The 18,732-nt window shown below is 39.4% G+C and overlaps 1 protein-coding gene and 1 long non-coding RNA gene across 2 annotated transcripts in view; one reads left to right on the forward strand and one right to left on the reverse strand.

Moving 5' to 3' along the window:
- cyth1a (cytohesin 1a) overlaps positions 1-18,732 on the reverse strand; it is an 87,857-nt gene that overhangs the window by 68,755 nt on the left and 370 nt on the right. The gene's annotated exons all lie outside the window — the stretch shown is intronic.
- On the forward strand, positions 4,740-7,189 carry LOC109616276. Its single transcript, XR_002197384.1, has 3 exons — positions 4,740-5,332; positions 5,568-5,641; positions 6,870-7,189. It is a non-coding gene; the product is annotated as an uncharacterized LOC109616276 (long non-coding RNA).

Below are 18,732 nucleotides of genomic sequence, written 5' to 3' on the forward strand. Positions count from 1 at the left end.
TGTCAAGTCAGCACAAATCCCGCTTCGGTTTTGTTTTAATATGTAGGCTATCACGTCGACTGCACAAAACTTAATATCATCCCCTCTGAGCAAGAGAACGCACTGCCTGCAAATCGTCTCACCTGCAAGGGACTCTGGGACCGGCATGTTGTGTGCGCGCGCGCGTGCGTGTGTGTTTGTGTCTATGTAATAAACAAAGCCCCGTAATCAGACTATAATTGTCCTCCGAGTGTGGTTGAGTATCGTCATATTGTTTCTGTACACAACAACACAGACACATTCTCAGCTCAATGGGGCCCATAAGAGCAGCCATCCATATCCGCGTGCCATGATGATGAATAGAAGGGAACAGAGCGCCGGGAGTTGGCGTCATTGTTTGTGCTAATTATAAAACGGATGTTATTCATTTATGACGAGACAAAATGCCCACAGTCGGGTCTACTTCCAATATCCATGCAAACCTTTAACACGTTAAGGCTATGCAAACAACATGCATGCAGAGATTCAGACACGGGCATAGACACATACGATCGCTAACGTGGACACGTTCTTACCGGGTTTAGAGCCACTGCCCAAAAAACCTCATCATTACCCTTGACCCTGACTTCTCTTTTGATGAACATATTTAATATATTTCAAGATCGTCCTTTTTCCCCACCTTCGGAAAATTGCTAAAATCTGAGACTTTTTATTGAAAAATTACTTCAAAAATCAGATTATTGCAATGGTCTTCTCCCCCAGTAACCCTGATAAGACTAAATAAACTTAAATCATGTCTGAACACGGCTCCTACAGTATTAACTAGAATGAAAAATAATATCAAATTACCTCAGTATTAGTCTCTTTACACTAGCAGCATGTTAAGGCTAGGCCTGATTTTATATTTTTACAGTTAACTTACAAAGCGCTACATGGACTTGCTCCAACGTACCACTCTGAATGGGTCCAGCCTTCCTCCCTATACGTACACTCAGATGAAAGATGCAGACCTCCTCATTGTGCCTAGAATTTCTAAACTAAGAGCTGAAGGCAGGGCTTTCTCCCACAGGTCTCCAATAGTGTGGAATGATCTACCGTTTGAAGAGAGTGATGCAGACTCAGGCTCAACTTTTAAGTGTCTACTAAAGACTCATCTCTTCCGCAGGTTCTATGATTTAGTGTAGTCTGGCCCAGGTGTGTGAAGGTGAACAGAAGGCCACAAGCCCCTCCACGTTTTCTTTGACTGGTGGACTCTCACCTGGGATGTCCTCTTTCCAATGTCAAATCTCATGCAATGGGAGTGAACCCTCTTTCAGGGTGGTTGTGGACGGTCGGTGTCCGTTTTGGTCTGATGCTTGGCCAAGTGGGTGGAGTTACTTCCCGTTAGGTTGGCTCACCCCGGGGTTACCTTCGGACAGGGCCACAGTGTCACTGGACCCCCCCGTCTCAGCCCCTTGTTTTACGCTGCCTTGTTACTGCGCCAGCTTTTATTGACCTGCTGGTCTTCTGATCAAACGAGAACATTGACGTGGCCCAGAAGGTCATGCACTCTTATAATCTTCATCCGGTTCAGCCTGACGAGGACCGGCCACTACTCAGAGAGTTTGCTTTCTCTCTTGGTTTCTTTCTGTGTTTGGACCCTACTGGGGAGTTTTTCTAGCCACTGAGCAATAACTCTTGTTGCTTGCTCTTTGGGGTTTCAGGCAGGGTATCTGTAAAAGCACTTGACACAGGACAAGCGACGACTTCTGATGTAAAAAGGGCTTTATCATTTTTTTTGATTGTTTTGATTGATTGCTGACACATGAAATTGCATGCTTCAACACACATCCATAAACATACACACACACACACATTAAACATGACAAAAGCACTGAATTGCTGAGGGTATGTTTTGCAGAGCTCTTCCCTGAGGGCAAACAGCTTGGCAACAGAGGATTTTATCGCACGGTAATCCACATTCAGTAATTATTTATGCACTCGTCAGGTTTCAAATACAGATGGCATTCCTTGATTTGAGACAATTTCACACAGCTGGAAACTAATCCTGCAGCAACAGGGAATGTTCCTTTTTATGTAAATTATAATGAATTATATTTTTTGCAGAAGACGATACATTTCACATTAGAACAAAATAGGTCTGACATTTTGAAGTGGAGAAAGTTTAGAAGCCTTATCAAACCTTGAATACACTACTAATTTGCATTTCTTGCTGTGCAAAATAATTCCTGAAACAACAGGACGATCAAATTAAAATATGGCAGAGCTCAGATGATAAACCGATCACAGCTTTGCTGAATCACACTTTTGAGGTCTATTAGAATGGGGGGAAAAAATCTATGTCAATTAAAGTATGGGGCATGTGTTTACCTCAAAAAGCAGACCTTTCAAAATTGATGCTACTTTTAAAAATGATGCTACTTTAAAGCATGATGTATGTTTCAGGAATTTGAAAACCTTTTTGAGCAGACTAAACATATTCATAGCATGTTACATCATAAAAGTTTTGAAGGTTTCTTTTGGGTAAGAGAAGCCTCTGTGATGGCTGATGCAGAATTTTTCTAAAGTTATTTTACTAAGGCTTGAAAACACATTACTAACTCTAAAGAGTTAAATAAACTGATCCACCATAACATAATGACACCACCTGCCTGATATTGTGTAGGTTCCCCTTTTGCCGCCAAAACAGCCCTGACCCATTGAGGCATGGACTCCACTAGACCTCTGAAGGTGTGCTGTGGTATCTGGCACCAAGACATTAGCAGCAGGTCCTTTTAGTCCTGAAAGTTGCGAGGTGGGGCCTCCATGGATGGGACGTGTTTGTCCAGCACATCTCAAAGATGCTCAATTGGATTGAGATCTGGGGAATTTGGAGGCCAAGTCAACACCTTGAACTCGTTGTAGTGTTCCTCAAATCTTTTTGTGGCAGGGCGCATTATCCTGCTGAAAGAGGCCAAAGCCATCAGGGAATACTGCTGAAAGGGTGAACATGGTCTGCAACAATGCTCAGGTAGGTGATACGTGTCAAAGTGGCATCCGCATGAATGGCAGGACCCAAGGTTTCCCAGAAGAACATTGCCCAAAGCATCACACTTATTAGTAGCTAAACCTTTTATTTTGTTATCAAATTGATTTTAATTGCAACATAACGTTAACTAGCTAGCTAATACAGAAGGGAGTCCACCAAATTTTAGCTAGTTAGCTAACGTTAGCAATTCTTGCCAGACTTTGCTATGTAATGACAACGTTGCCTTAATATGATGATGAGGGCAATGTTGTTTCCAAATAAATATTACCCTATATTTCCCACCCCATGTGTCATTTAGACAAAGCTTTAATCAGCCCCTGTTAAAGTCAGTAGCCACTGTTCTACATCTGGTTGTAAATTTGGCTGCGGCATCTAGAATGTTAAGAGACCATGGAAACAATGCTTTCGACTGATGGAGGAGCTATCCATGAATTAGTAAAAGTATGTGAGTTTTTAAAGTCATATGTCATTCTCATTATTACTTTATAAAGCATAATTAACCTTTGTGGATGTTATTAAGGCTCAAATAGACATTCAAATATTGCAGACATATTCATCACAACACAGTAGTTGTGATTTGGAATGTTTTTAAAAGGTCAGCAGATGGCACCTCAGGAGAACTTAACTACAGGTTGCCTAAACAGTATTCAGGACCAGGCAACAAACATGTTATTATATTAAAGGCATGCCTGACCAATCCTGTTGGACCAGTCCCATTGGACCAATAATGTTCAACTATCCCATTCTGGTGAGGATCAACCACTCCCAACCTCTGATCGCTACATCCCCTGTTTCTGTCTGAGGACCAGCAAGGTTCCCCGCCTTGTGCCATGTGCATGTCCCATACACCTACAGTGAAAGTACACAGTGCCCTCCAGAAATGCTAGAACTGTCAGGTCCTGGCTGGGGTGCCTCTAGGCATCTCTATGTGCGCTTCTGTTTAATCATCCCCAATCAGAGGCAGCTGCTCCCTATTTCCTCTGATTGGGGATCCTATTTAAGTTGCCCTCTATGTCCCTTAGTTGTCTGTCATTGTTTGTAGTTAGCGCTGTGTATTGCTGCACTTCGATTCACGGTCTTACTTGCCTTTTGTCGTTTGCCTTTTGTCGTTTGCCTTTTGTCGTTTGCCTTTTGTCGTTTGCCTTTTGTCGTTTGCCTTTTGTCGTTTGCCTTTTGTCGTTTGCCTTTTGTCTTGCTTAAGAAGACATTAAAGGGATGTTCCCCAACTCTGTGCCTTGTGAACTACAACAAGACGCCACTTTTAAAGCAGCAAGTAAGAAACAAGCAACAATTTCTGATTGGAACCAGGTTTTAAAAATCTGATAAAACATGTGTCAACAGTATATATAAATATAATATTTAATAATTTGTTTATTCACCTTAATTTAGCCAGGTAACCAAATAAATAAAGGGGAAACACTGACCCCAGGTAAGAAAAAATAAATAAACTGGATTTTGCATTGCCTATCATAGCCCCAGTCACCCACTATCCTTATAAAACCGTAATAAAAATGCAACCAAAGCTTAAAAAAAAAGATTTCATCCAGTAGGCTATTTCACCCTTAACATGCCATCTTTATTGCTTTACATTAACAAGCTATGCAAGCCCTTTCTAAAAGCCATATTGATAGATTCTTAATTCATGCAGTTTACTTCATACATTGATAAAGCTAAACATGAGACCATAGGAATAAAAGTAATAATAATTTGGAAGTTACAAATTATTTGCCAGACACTTGTGTTGATCTTTGCAAGGAACTACCTTTATTATACTACCCTTACAATTTGATTTTGTATTCTCTCTAAGTGTTCGATCCTTCTGCATAGTGCTCAACTGTGTTTGGATGAGATAGCTGGTACATGTTTGCCACCTAGTGGGCATTGCCAGCAATAACATGTATGTCCAGTGTCCAGTCTAACCATAGCAAAGCAGTTTAGTGTTTTCACTCTCTTTCATTCAGTCATCCTCTGTTGCACGCCTAATAAACATTACCCAGGACAACAACTCTGGCAGAAAAGGCTGGATCCTCAAAGGGTGTTCACACTAAAAAAAGAGCATCACCTTTTCCTGTGCAAAAGTAGACATGAGACATCAGCGGAGTCAGCCTGGCAGAAGCAGTCATAAGGAATCAAGCAAAGCACAAGACTGTTTGGTTCTATGACAGTCTGTCAAGGATATTTACTGAGTACTTGCAGGGTATCGTGCAGCTGTGTTGATGGGACTCCCACACAGCAGCCTGGCTAGCAGCCCCTCTGTGACTCAAAGCAACGAGAGACATCCGGACCCACCAATGTTTCAAGGGTCACAGGAGGCTGCTCACACAAGTAAGATGTCTGAGTGAGAATAACAGCAATGAATAACACAATGTCAGGGTGCAGCACATTAGAACAAGAAGGGATCTCCAGCAAAATGTTCAACTTCAACGCTCTTAAATTCAATTCATTTCCACTTAAAGTCGTTAAGCATCTCCCCATGTTGTCTTTTTTCAGTCTGGATGTCTGAACACATAAGTGTTACGAGTTTAAAATGTTTCTCCCATCTTTGTCCCTTGTTGCTCAGACAGTCAGAAATACAGAAGAGCATGCATTCAGAGGCGGCGGTAGTTAATTCATAGAGGAAATGAAAAGATACAGGTATGAAGTGAATAAACATTTGCTCAAATGTGACAGTTATTTATTCTCTCTCATTTCCGCTTTAATGCCTTTTTCAACTTTCTTGTCTCTCCTTCCAACCATGTGTCTTAACCACAACGTATGGTTAGATCCTGTGCTGCAGGAAGTTTAGGGTGGCTGGTTTTACATTTTTGTTTTGCATAGGGCGAAGCAGGATTAAAAAAACACTGTTTTTAAGAACCCTTCTTATCTCTGTATCAGACAAGCCCTCACAGCTACACCATCTTATTCGAGAGAAGTGAAAAACCTTCCCAGCGTTGTGTTCATTCTTTCAAGAAGGACCGACCATCTGACAGAACGATGCACTCAACTAACCTCATTTCAGTCTTCCTGTCTAGGAGGCATGTGAAAGGGGCCACAGAAAACACACAAAGCTGTAATCACGGCAACCAAACACAAACACACCTGTTCACACACCTGCAATCACAACAGCAGCCTGACTGTGTTGTCTGTGTGTGCACTTTGTCCTGTGGAAAGAAATTACTCTGCATTATAAAAAATAAGTTCACCTTTAGAGAGAACCCTAGAAATATAGGCCCTTGTTTGGATTCCAAGACTATGGGCTTAAAGGGCAGTCTGTCAGCCATATTTTAATCCATATCAGATTAACCATTTATATTTAACCCACATTTTGGACATAAATCTCCCCCATTTTAGAGTGCCAAAAATATTTGGAGAGTTGGTTTCACAGCGGTTTCTTATAAGGCAGATGAATGCATGATTAGTGCATGCACAAGAGAGCAGTGAACATTTAGTCTTGATTCTAGGGTCTGTATTAGCATTTGGAGTCTGTTGCTGGTGTCTAACATGAGGACTAAAGATGTGCCAATGCAAGTATAGATCAAAATAAATCAATTACAAAATAAAACAGAGACATAGATAACTAAGTTGTGTGAAATTTTACTGTTTGGTACATGAGGAAGAAAATAAGGAGTAGTGAGGTAAGCAATAGCAAATAACAAGACCTCTACAATGGATGAACCAAAAATGCTAACCAAATGAAATGTCTGCCAGATCAGTAAAAGTCTCCGGGAGGTAGATGTGGACATTTTACTCTGTGCACACTGTCCGCTCGCTAGAGCTACAGAGAGGCACGCAATCATTAATTTCCAACAAGAGATCTGTGAACGTACAAACACCCTGTTACGATGATGGACAAATGTATTAATCTAGTTTTACAATCCTACAGCATCACGATCTGGACTTTTGGCAGTTTCATCTCATCCTCCCAAAAAACGTAACTGAAACTTTCCGGGATGAGTGCTAATAACAAGCAGAGGCAGTGTGACCAACAGGAAATCAGGGAAACTGGAAATAGATATCCTGCAAGATATCAATTTAAAAGTATCTTCTTTCTTCATGCATGCATAATGAATGCTGATTTTCATGTGCATTACTTCTCTTTTTGCATGGGTTTCATGTGTAATAAAAATGTACTTAAACGTATAGAAATGTTATTATTGTGTAGGCCTACACACTTGCTGTGGTCCAAAATACTCAGAACAGCGTTGCTTTATGGGTCTTTGTTTTTTCCTGTAAAATGAGAATTTGTTAAAATACTGAATAACTAAAACAAAATGTTAAGCAATTACTAGAGGTTCAAGGCCAAATACAGCCATCATAAATAACATGGACAGAACAAAGCTATTAAATAGCACATGTCAGACTAATATTTAAAGAATATCTTGACTTAAATCACTTCATTGTATTTTGCAGCTCAGAAGGATATTCTATACAAGGGTTTCATACGGAGATAGCATTCTAAAAATTGATGCATAGAAGGTTTCAGGAACCGTTGTTTTCATGCGTGAGTCATACATACTTGATGTAAAACGAACTAAATTGCTATTAGATTTTTTTTTTTTTTTTACAAATGATTGACTTGGCATCATCGTAAAACATCTTTAGTAGTGGAGTCACACAAATACTAAATTCTTATTAATATTTGCAGAGACGGAGGTTTCCCCTATATTGGTTGACTGGTTGTCGCTGGCATAAATTAGGAAGATACGCCCTGCAGTGCAAACTAGGGACAGCTCACCAGAGATTGAGTGATGTGCGAGTTGAGAGAGCGGACAGTGTGCACCTAGCATTTGCCACTAACATCCCCAGAACATCTGTACCACAGATTATGGATACTGTAAGGGTTTTCACAATAAAAAAGAGCATCACCAATTTAGTGTAAATGTAGACATGACTACTGGAGTATTACGCTGATCAGCCACACAGAAACAGTCATAAGGAATCAAGCAAAGCACAAGATAGTTTGGTTCTAAGACAGTCTACCTGTGGAACTATATAATGCAAGGTATGAAGATAAGTACCGGAGATACTTATGAAGAGAAGTACTGGATAAACTCCCAGTCAGATCAGACCAAAACAAGTTGTAAAAACACTGGTTAGCCTCAAAAACAGGATGACATTGAAAAGTATCAAAAATAGCATGCACAGTTCTGGAAAAGGGTATTGTGGACTGATGGGACAAATATTAACCTGTACAAGAGTGATTACAAGAGGAAAAGTTACAGGGAAAAGTCTGTATGTTATAGGCATGTATCACTACCACTGAAACTAGCTCACTTGTCTTCATTGATGATGTAACTGAAAGATTCAGAAGTATAAACTAATATCTTGTCTGCTCAGAGAAAACCAAATGCCTTTAAATACATTGGGCTGTGTTTAATCATGCAGCAAGAAAACACTATATTGTCATAGGTACCAAGAGGTTTTTCCGGACCAAAATGTTTTCAACGAGCCAAGAAAATGAGCCACCTGTTATAACTGAGCATGCCTTCAGTCTTTTTTGTAGAAAAGACTGAAGGCAAATATGCCCCAAAAGAATGAGGAACTGAAGATATCTACAGGAAAAGAAATATGTTAACAGAGTAAAAATGACAAATGTGCCCAGGAAGGATGATATTTAAGCAACATTGCACAGATTTAAGCAACTCTGTTCTTTTGCATCAACCAATCAAGTTTAAATATTAAATATTACACTAACTGAAGCTAAGCTTCTTTACTGGTTAGAGCAGCAGGTAGACAGCAATTAGCCTATTGATTATAGTGTCTGTCTAGTAGCCTAACTAAAAGGTTTCTATATTGAATCTTGAGTAGGAAAAGGCAAAACATTTTATTAATGTAAAAATGTGTAGGTCATTTTGGATAAGAGTCTCTGCCAAATGAGTAAAATGTAATGTAATTATCGTATCAATCAAACTAGCTGACTTTGCATAGCCACCTGCATATTGGCTGTTTTAGGGTTAAGGTTTGGGTTGTTTTTTGCTGGAGTTCACTTGCATGTGTGGTATTTGAATTTGACTGGCTGACATGAAAGAATGAGTGGAGTTGCTTAAACATCTGCATTTGTATATGACAGTGTTTGCCAATCCTGGTCCCGGGGACCCCAAGGGGCACACATTTTTCTTTTTTCCCCAGCACTCACACACCTGATTCAAATTGTGCCTTGGTACTCACACACCTGATTCAAATTGTGCCTTGGCACTCACACACCTGATTCAAATTGTGCCTTGGTACTTACACACTTGATTGAGGTAATCAAACTATCAAGTCTTTCATTTGATTCAGATTTGTGAGTGCTTGGGCAAAAACAAAAACGAGCACCCCTTGGTGTCCCCACAAAATGTAATAAATCTCCCCACATCTTGTAATAAATTATTACATAATGTGGGAGTTTGACTGTTTTTGAATGAAAATGTAATATGGTGCATTATGTAATAATCTGTACAGTTACAATTTTAACAATTACACTAAATTACATATTACAAATATTAAATAAGACCCCTATGACCTTTATACCCCCCTTTCCTTCTTTCTTGTATTTTGGATAGCCCCTTGAGATGTACCTTCTCATTTGCATTATAGATCACCTAAATAGACACATGAAAGCTTTTATTTCAGGGTTGACTACTGAAATGGTCTCCTGACAGGACTCCCCAAAAAGACCATCAAAAAGCTTCAGTTTATTTATAATGCAGCTGTTAGATCTCTTACAGGGACCAAAAGGTCAGACCACATTTCTTCAGTCCCTATGTTGGGTTCCTGTTGAATACAATGCTGGGTTCCTGTTAGCCACAGAAATTAATACAAGGCAAAGCTGCTAGTTGCTGAACTTGGTGAGTATCAGTGATAAACTGGGAGAAGCAACCCTGTTATATATCTCTGGACCAGACTCCTTGTCTATCTTAAAAGTAGCCTAACCCTCAAAAACGTTTCAATCTGGACTCAAAGCCACACTGTTCATGAATGCTTTGAGTTAAGTTATTTAAGTCCTTTAAAAAAAATTGTAAAATGTAAAGAAACAGAATGCAATTATGTGCAAATCATTTAAATAAATATATTGAATAAAAAATAGTAAAAAAAGACTACACATCAAATGTTGAAACTGAGAAATGTTATGTATGTTACTGAGAAAGTAAGAAAGTAGTAAACTGCATCCGCCGGCTTGCCTTCTTCCCATAGTGCATCCTGGTGCCATGTGTTCTCCAGGTAAGTGACGTACACGCACCTGGCCATCCATGTGATGTAAAATAAATCATCAGACCAGGCCACCTTCTTCCATTTCTCCGTGGTCCAGTTCTGATGCTCACATGCCCATTGTAGGCGCTTTCAGCAGTGTAGAGGGGTCAGCATGGGCACCCTGACTGGTCTGTGGCTACGCAGCCCCACACGCAACAAACTGAGATTGTCTGTGGGTTCTGACACCTTTCTATCAGTACCAGTAACTTCTATCAGTAACTTTTTCAGCAATTTGAGCTACAGTAGCTCGTCTGTTAGATCGCTCCCCACGTGCATCAATGAGCCTTGGTCCACTTTTCCTTCCTTGGTCCACTTTTGATAAGTACTGACCACTGTAGACCGGGAACACCCCATAAGGGCAGTTTGGGAGATGCTCTGACCCAGTCGTCTAGCCATCACAATTTGTCCCTTGTCAAAGTCGCTCAGATTCTTACGCTTGCCCATTTTTTCTAACACAACAACTTTGAGGACAAATATGTTCACTTACTGCCTAATATATCCCACCCACTGACTGGTGCCATGATAACGAGATTCCTAGTGTTATTCACTTCACCTGTCATAATGTTATGACTGATTTCTGTATTTTTCTAAATACAATAAAATTTATCTGGTTCAACATATGAAATGCTGTCATAGGGATAAATGATTTGCACATCATTGCATTCTGTATTTATTTGCATTTTACACAGCATCCCAATGGGGTTGTATTTTTTTATTCATTGTTCTTATAAATCAATTTGTCTTTTCTTGCAAATAGTCTATTAATGTATCAATTGCCTCTCTTTCATTGCCTCTTAATCAGAAGTTGTAAAGCACCTTGGAAAAACATGCAATAAAGTTTTTGAACTGCCTTGTCCACAAAAATCTGAAACTTTCTATCAAAAACTGATGCAGAAAAACAAATCCATGCTTTTGTCACTTCTAGATTAGATCTCTTCTCTCCGGTTACCCTGATAAATCAATAAATAAACTTCAATTAGTGCTGAACACGGCTGCTGGAATCCTAACTAGAACAAAAAAACATGAACACATTACTCCAGTACTAGCCTCTTTACACTGGCTACAGGTAATCATCACAGTATGACACCAAGTAAATTAATCTTCATGGGATGTCAATCTGTCCAGTTACTGTAGGAAGCACAAGTGATTGTGAATCAATGTCACCTGTTTTAATGCAAATGAAAGTGAGAATAAGTGCACTGGAGAGGCAACAGCAATACAACCCCCCCAAAAGGGAATGGTTTTGCAGGTGGTGGCCACAGACAATTGCTCTCTCCTTAGCCGTCCTGACTAATTATTCTCTGGTTTTGTGTTTTGCTTGTGTCCTTGTCACTACTGGTAGCATGAGGCGGTAACTGCAGCCCGTTCAGGTTGCACAGGTAGTCCAGCTCCTCTAGGATGGCACATCCATACGTGCCGTTGAAAGAAAGTTTGCTGTGTCTCTCAGTACAGTCTCAAGAGCATAAAGGAGATAGCAGGAGATGGGCCGTTACACGAGGAGAGCTGGACAGGGCCGTAGAATGGCTCACAGCCCAGCACCATGCAGCTTGATCAGCCTTTACCAGTGAACACTAGAATTGTCGAAGGTATTGATGCCATTGACTGGCCCTCACATTCCCCAGACCTGAATCCAATTGAGAACCTCTGGGATGTTATGTATCAGTGCATCCAACACCGCCAAGTAGCGCCACAGTCTGTCCAGGACCTCACTGAAGCCCTGATCCAGGTCTGGGTGGAGATCCCGCAGGACACCATCCATAGTCTCATCCGCAGCATGCCCAGACGTTTTTGGGAGTACATACAGGCACGTAGGGGCCATACACACTACGGAGTCACTTTATGAGCTGCCGTGATGAAATTCAAGTTGGAACAGCCTGTGATTTCAATTGTTTATTTAGATCTTCGATGTGAGTTCAATTCAAGCCCTCAATCGGTTGGTGATTTGGTTTCCATTGAACGGAGTAACGCTCAAGTCAAGTTCAAGTTCAGTTCACTTTGTTCTCAACAAATTACACTATGTCCAGTAAAGATTTTGATCTTTAATACATTTCTTTCATTGAGACTTGATGTGTGATTTAAGTGTTCCCTTTATTTTTTTGAGAAGTGTATTTATGATTAACAATCAAATTATTAATTACCTAACTAGTTGCTACAGAGAGGGGAAAAAAGTACTTGATCCCCTGCTGATTTTGTACGTTTGCCCAATGGCAAAGAAATGATCAGTCTATAATTTTAATGGTAGGTTTTTTTGAATCCAGAAAAACGCAAGTAGTTTTGGCCATGAAAGATACAATTAGTTCAGTAGATTAGTAGTATCTTTTCAAATGAATTTTAAGTCAGTATGATTCATTCTAGAATGCAGCAAACAAACATTGTTATAATGATTTTCATGAATGAAGAAATAAAGTGTCTGGTTATTCCATAATGCACCATATTATTACATTTGTATAAAAAAAAAAGTCCAACTCCCACATTTTGTAATAATTACAGCATTATGTAATACATTATTACGAAACACAAGGAAATGTATTGCTTATTGCATTGAAGCGGTTTATTACAAAATGTCAAAAGCATAAAGATTTGTCAAATGATTACATAATGCAGTGTTATGACATATTGTTGTGTTGTTACATGCCTGGCAGAGCACCCGTTAACAGCAGGTTAACATGTTTTGGCTTGGCAATTTACTGTATAGCAAGCTAGCTAGCTAATGTTTTTGTTTGAAAAAAATTATCGGGAAACATCAGCTTATTCTTATACTTGGCTGCCAGTTTTGCAACTTTAGACAAAATTATTTTAGGTTGTCTGAGGTAAAAGAGGAGCAGGACATAAAGTAACACAGAAGTGATGAGGGAACAAACTTCTAGTGAGGATAGCTGGCTATTATTTTGACATTAGTATGGCGAGCCTTCTGTCCAGGGAAGCTGATTCATCACCCAAGTGGGTGTCACAAAGATTCTAAAAGTAGAAGCCCAGTGAGAGGAGGCGACATTCAAAGTTCTTGACCTCGATTGACTGACCTGCCACAATTACGCTCTCTTTATTACAGGAAGTCAGTAATGTATTATTATTATGGATCAGAAAAAATATATATATTTTTTAAACCTGATAAATCTTATTGGAAACTGTCTCATTCGTAAACATTTTTGTGAACATTGAGAAGTTACAATAGAACCCAACAGTTTGTAGTTGACATCACAAAGTAACAATGGAAAATAACTAATAACAAATGAACACAAAATTACTTTTGGAATATAATAACTATTTGTATAGCACTTTTCTAGTACAATTACACAAAGTGCTTTACACACACAATAAAAATGGAAAAACATTAAAATAATAACAATATATAAAATATATATAAGTAAAGGAAGTAAAATGTATAAACAAAATATAAAATCACAATGATAAAATATTAGTGAAAGATATTAGAAAAACAGGTTTTTAGGTAAGATTTAATAGAATGCACTGATGTAGCATCTCTGACATTCCGTAGTAGGCCGTTCCAGAGCCTAGGGGCCTGTATAGCAAAGGCCCGCTCCCTTTAGTTTTCAGTCTAGACTCCAGAACAGCCAAAAGTCCTTTTTCTGCTGATCTGAGAGGCAAATCAGTGCAGTATATGTCTAGCATGTCACTAATGCAATCAGATGCCTGACCATGTGCCTTAAAGTGATAAGTAGAATTTTAAAACTCTGAAATTCACTAGTAACCAATATAAAGCTGCCAACACTGGGGATATATGAGACCTTAATTTAGTAGGAAGTCTGGCAGCTGAATTCTATTAAACTTGGAGTTCACCTAGGGACTTACTGTTGAGGCATGTAAACAAAGCATTACAGTAGTCTGGGTGAGATGAAATAGAAGCATGTATCATTTTCTCAGTGTCTTCAAAAGTTAAAACTGATCTTATTTTGGCAATGTTTCTAAATTGGTAAAAGCATTACTGCAACAGTTTTTTTTTTTTTGTTATACACAAATTGTAAATCTGGATCAAGAAAATCTGTCCACAGGCATAATATTTTTTGCTAGCGATCCTAGAGCCAACCAAGCTGAGATATAAATGGGGGCACAATAATTAAAACTTCGGTTTCATCATTGTTTAACTGAAGAAAATTGGATTTTAAAGTCTTTCTGGCAATTATGCAGAACACAACTTGCATTTGGCTCAACCAACAAATACAACTGTGTATAATCTGCATAACAATGAAAGGAAATGTCATACTGCTGAATTATAGTACCTAATGGAAGCATATACAGAGAAAACAGGATTGGCCCCAGGATGGAACCCTGCAGAACACCACATATGACAGGCACAGAGGAAGACGTAATTGTTAATGGACACTGCAAATGCTCTATTAGACAGACACAACTTGAACCAATCTAGAGCAATCCCAGAGATCCCAACCCAATTTCATGGTCTGTCAATTGAAATGTTGTGGTCTAATCCGTTGAAAGCAGCACTAAGATCCAGTAACAACTAGATTGAACATTCGCCAGAGTCAGCATTCAACAACAAGACATCTGTTTCAGTACTGTGTTTCTGACGAAAGCCTGACTGGAATTTCTCAAAAATAAGATTGTTTTCAACCACCTGTAAAAGTTGCCTTGCTACAACTTTTACTAAAAAGTTGGATAAGGAAGGCAGCTTGGAAATTGGCTTGTAGTTATTAAAAATAGGTGTCAAGAATTTTTTTAAGAAGAGGCTGAACACAAAATAACCGTTCCAAACATTTCTTTAAAGGGTCTAGGTGGTATAACGTTAGAGGGCAAAAGGAGGTTTTTAAATTAGATGTGATGTCTAAAATGTCTTCTAGAACAATTGGAATAAACTAGTTAAAATAAGTTAAACCAGGGTAAGGAACTTCAGTACGGGGCAGAGTATGGTTTAACAGATCTAATTTTATTTTCTGATCAAAATAGGTTAAGAACTTTTCACAGTCTGCAGCAGTTGAGGCCATGGCCCTGACTGGTGCTAGATTACGGGACGGTCAAAAGTTATGAATAAGAACTAGTAATATAGTGTTCCCCCCACTGTAGTAACAGAGATAAACAGAATTGATTCTGAACAACAGAAAGGTGTGGGGAAAAGATGTCATAGGGACACATTTTTAATCTCCTCATTCAACTCTCTGATTCACACTGGAGTGACTTTAGGACAAGTCTTTATGTCCTTGAGTGGCCTGGCCAAACTGACACCCAACTGAATATTTCTGGGGAGGCCTGAAGAACGCAGTTCACCGACGCTCCTCCAATATGACTACATCTACAAGGAATAATGCAAGAAACTGCCAAATCCAAGTGATCAAAGCTGGTAGAGGTACACATATGTACTGGAAATGCAAAAAGAAAAACAGCCCTTTCAGAGTTGCACCTTCACCATTTCATGGTGGGAATTCAACTTGTAAGAAGTATAAAAGCAGGAATTTTGTTGGAAACCCTTTGCAGAAACCATCAGTGAGTCTGTGACCTATTGACATCACCAAACTCTTAGTATCATCCTTTACTGGAGTCGTTTTAAGCTGTTGCTTGTTTTGGAGAATACAATTACCAATACCAGTATGCTATATTTTAGATATAAAACATGTTTTTGTCTAACATATGTACATGGATAGTGACACAAATTTGTTGTTTTGGCCCTTTTGCTCCAGCACTTTGTCCTTGAATTTACAGAAATATGATGGATAAAGTACAATTAAAATTTTTTGTCCATATTGGATGAACAATTTCAAGAGACATTGCTAAAACAAGGTGTGTCACAATCAACCACTTGGTACATTAAGAAGACTGTTCTTAACTCAGCAATGGCAAATGACCTGCTAGACCTAGGAAGACCTCGAAGTCCTAAGCAGTTGAGGGGACACAGCTGACAGCCTCGGGTATTTGCACGTCAAACACACCTGAAGGAGTCGCTAGAATGCACAGAGAGAAGGAATCTGTCAATGATGACAGACCCACCTCAGGGCAATGCTTAGCCAATACATATAACGCCACTGGGCTCCCAGCCACACATTAGACTGTGGCACAGTCAAAGCTCGATACCAGACTATGGTGGACATTATGTCAGAGCGCTTTAGAATGCTGAGCCACAGAACGCTGTGTCCCAAAATAAATCTTTCAAACAGAAATGAGAAATGTCATTTGTATTTTCTCTCCAATCTATATTACTTAACACTATTCAAAACATTATTCACCCTGTACAAAACTGTCAATGCATTTTTTGTTTTCATGGAGGCAAGAGGGAGAAGATGAATGCAATTTTTGCAAAACTATGCAGTAAAGGGTTATGCTGAAGTTTGCATTACGGAAAGAGGATGATGAGATGACATTCTTAATAGCAACTGGTGTTTTTGATAGGAGGCCTGCCTCCCAAATGTCACCCAACTTCCTACATCATACACAATGTAGGGAGGAGAATGTCATTTGAGATGTTGCCATTGATGGACATTGCCATTGTTGTGTGTCAGGATCAGAGAGTCATTTTAATGAATAAATGTGCTGACCACATCATTACATAAGGCCATGAGGTAAGGCTTTACTTGAATACCCTGTCATAAGGCCTGAATAAGACACCTATAAAAAAACAAAAACATAACCTTTCTCACAAACAGTCAACTTATGATACTGACTGTAAAGTCAGTGTAAACTGTCATGAAGCAAACCATTAACTAGCAAAGCATTTCTCTTTGCCAAGAGAATCCATCCACCAGGCAGGTATGGCACATCAACTTTAATTAAATTGCTGCTTTATTGGCATGAATGGATGGTTGCCAGTCTGATGCAGTTCTGATGAAGTCCTTCTTTAGATATATATAAATATCTACAGTATAATGAAATGCAGTTAGCATCGAACCAGAAGTGCAAATAGAAGAGGGCAGGAAATGTACATGCTTTAATTATCATGCATGTTACAAGTGGGATGAATAATTGTGCAATGAGGCAAATGCAAGTACAAATGGCAGTTCTGAATGTGCAATCAAGGCAAATTGCAAGTGAAAGGTAGCAGGTGCCCCTGAAATGCAGGGATAGCAGCAATGACGTTCCGGAGGTAGATGTGCATGTAACAACTGAAAAATGCATGTACAAAGACAATTCTAAATGTGCAGTGAAGGCAAATAGTAAAATACTTAGATTTTGCCATTATTTATGCTACAGAAAATAATTCCCAAATTGCAAGACAGAGAGGCCTCGATAGTTTATCGTCAAACTTTAATTTAGGTGTAATAATGTTTTGGCTCCAGATCTGAGGAAGTAAGCTTGACCTAATTAGCAGGTAAATCTGCCTAAGCATATCCTCTCTATGGTTATGGCTTCTAAAGTTCTGTTAGAATACTTTGGCCCACAGGCTTTAGTGCCTGAGGTCCTTGAGTTCATCAGTAAGTTCAGAAAAAGTAATAAAATAGTCAGGTTCAAGTTGTTTGTCTTTTATGGTTAATACAAACCAATGAAACAAGATGCCGATCAGCAGGTCAGCAGCACCAGGTTCCAGTTTCTGCCAATATCCAGAAACGTTGCACATCAATGAAGAGTGGGACAAGTTTCCACAGGCCACAATACACAGCCTGATTAGCAATATGAAAAGGAGAATTCTTAATGCAGCCCTACAGACTTGTAAAGCATTAGGAAGTAAGCAATATGAAGCATGCTGCTTAAACAGTATACTGGACTGATAGTGTAGGAAGACCATAAACTTTTCAGGACTTCATAGTGAATATCTGAAATCACCACTCCTTTGACTAGGTGAATCAGATGAGCTGGTTCAGGCCAATGACAAAAATGCGAAGCTTGCTGGTCCTTGAGGAATCACATTAATGTCTTACTGAAACAGCCCTCAACCAACAAACCACTCCCACTAAAACAAACAGCAGATAATATGATACAATGAGGCCATTGCGGATACAGACTTCTATTAAGCCACTAGCTAACTGATGAATAATTGAAATCATCAAGCCGGTGCATGATGGTACAATGGAATCATGAAATGACATCAGCAAGATTGTCCCGGGTGCAGTGTTGGACGAGCTCATGCATAGAAAAAATAAATAAATCCTGTAAAGTTGTATTAGTGCCTGTTTGCAGGTGTCTGCATCACCTGCCTAGTGCCCAGGAAGGATGTGGCTAGACTGAAAAGCAAAGCATACGAAGTCATTGATGTCTCAAAGACGCACATCTGGCAAAACCGAAGAAATTGTATCTGCATTATTTGTTTCTTCTAGATCTTCGTTTTCAATGAACCCGATTTATAGTGAACAAAGTCTCGTTGGAAAGGGAACTCCGCTTTTTAGGTCCCTATAAGCGACCGGGAACCATATCAAACGCTATGGACATTTCCCACCATCTAGCGCAAGGCTTCAGCACGTTAAATGATTTAGCATGCAAGTCTTTTTATAGCACATGGATTCCCATGGGACCACCTGAGCTGCTGTTCACCAGTGTTCATCAGGTAGCCAAAGGCTTGACAACTTCCGCCTATCTCACATCCGAACCGTCTGGCGTAAATCGAGTTAAGTGTATCATCA

The sequence above is a fragment of the Esox lucius genome, chromosome 11 (assembly GCF_011004845.1).
Source record: "Esox lucius isolate fEsoLuc1 chromosome 11, fEsoLuc1.pri, whole genome shotgun sequence".
NCBI classification, from domain to species: Eukaryota; Metazoa; Chordata; class Actinopteri; order Esociformes; family Esocidae; genus Esox; species Esox lucius.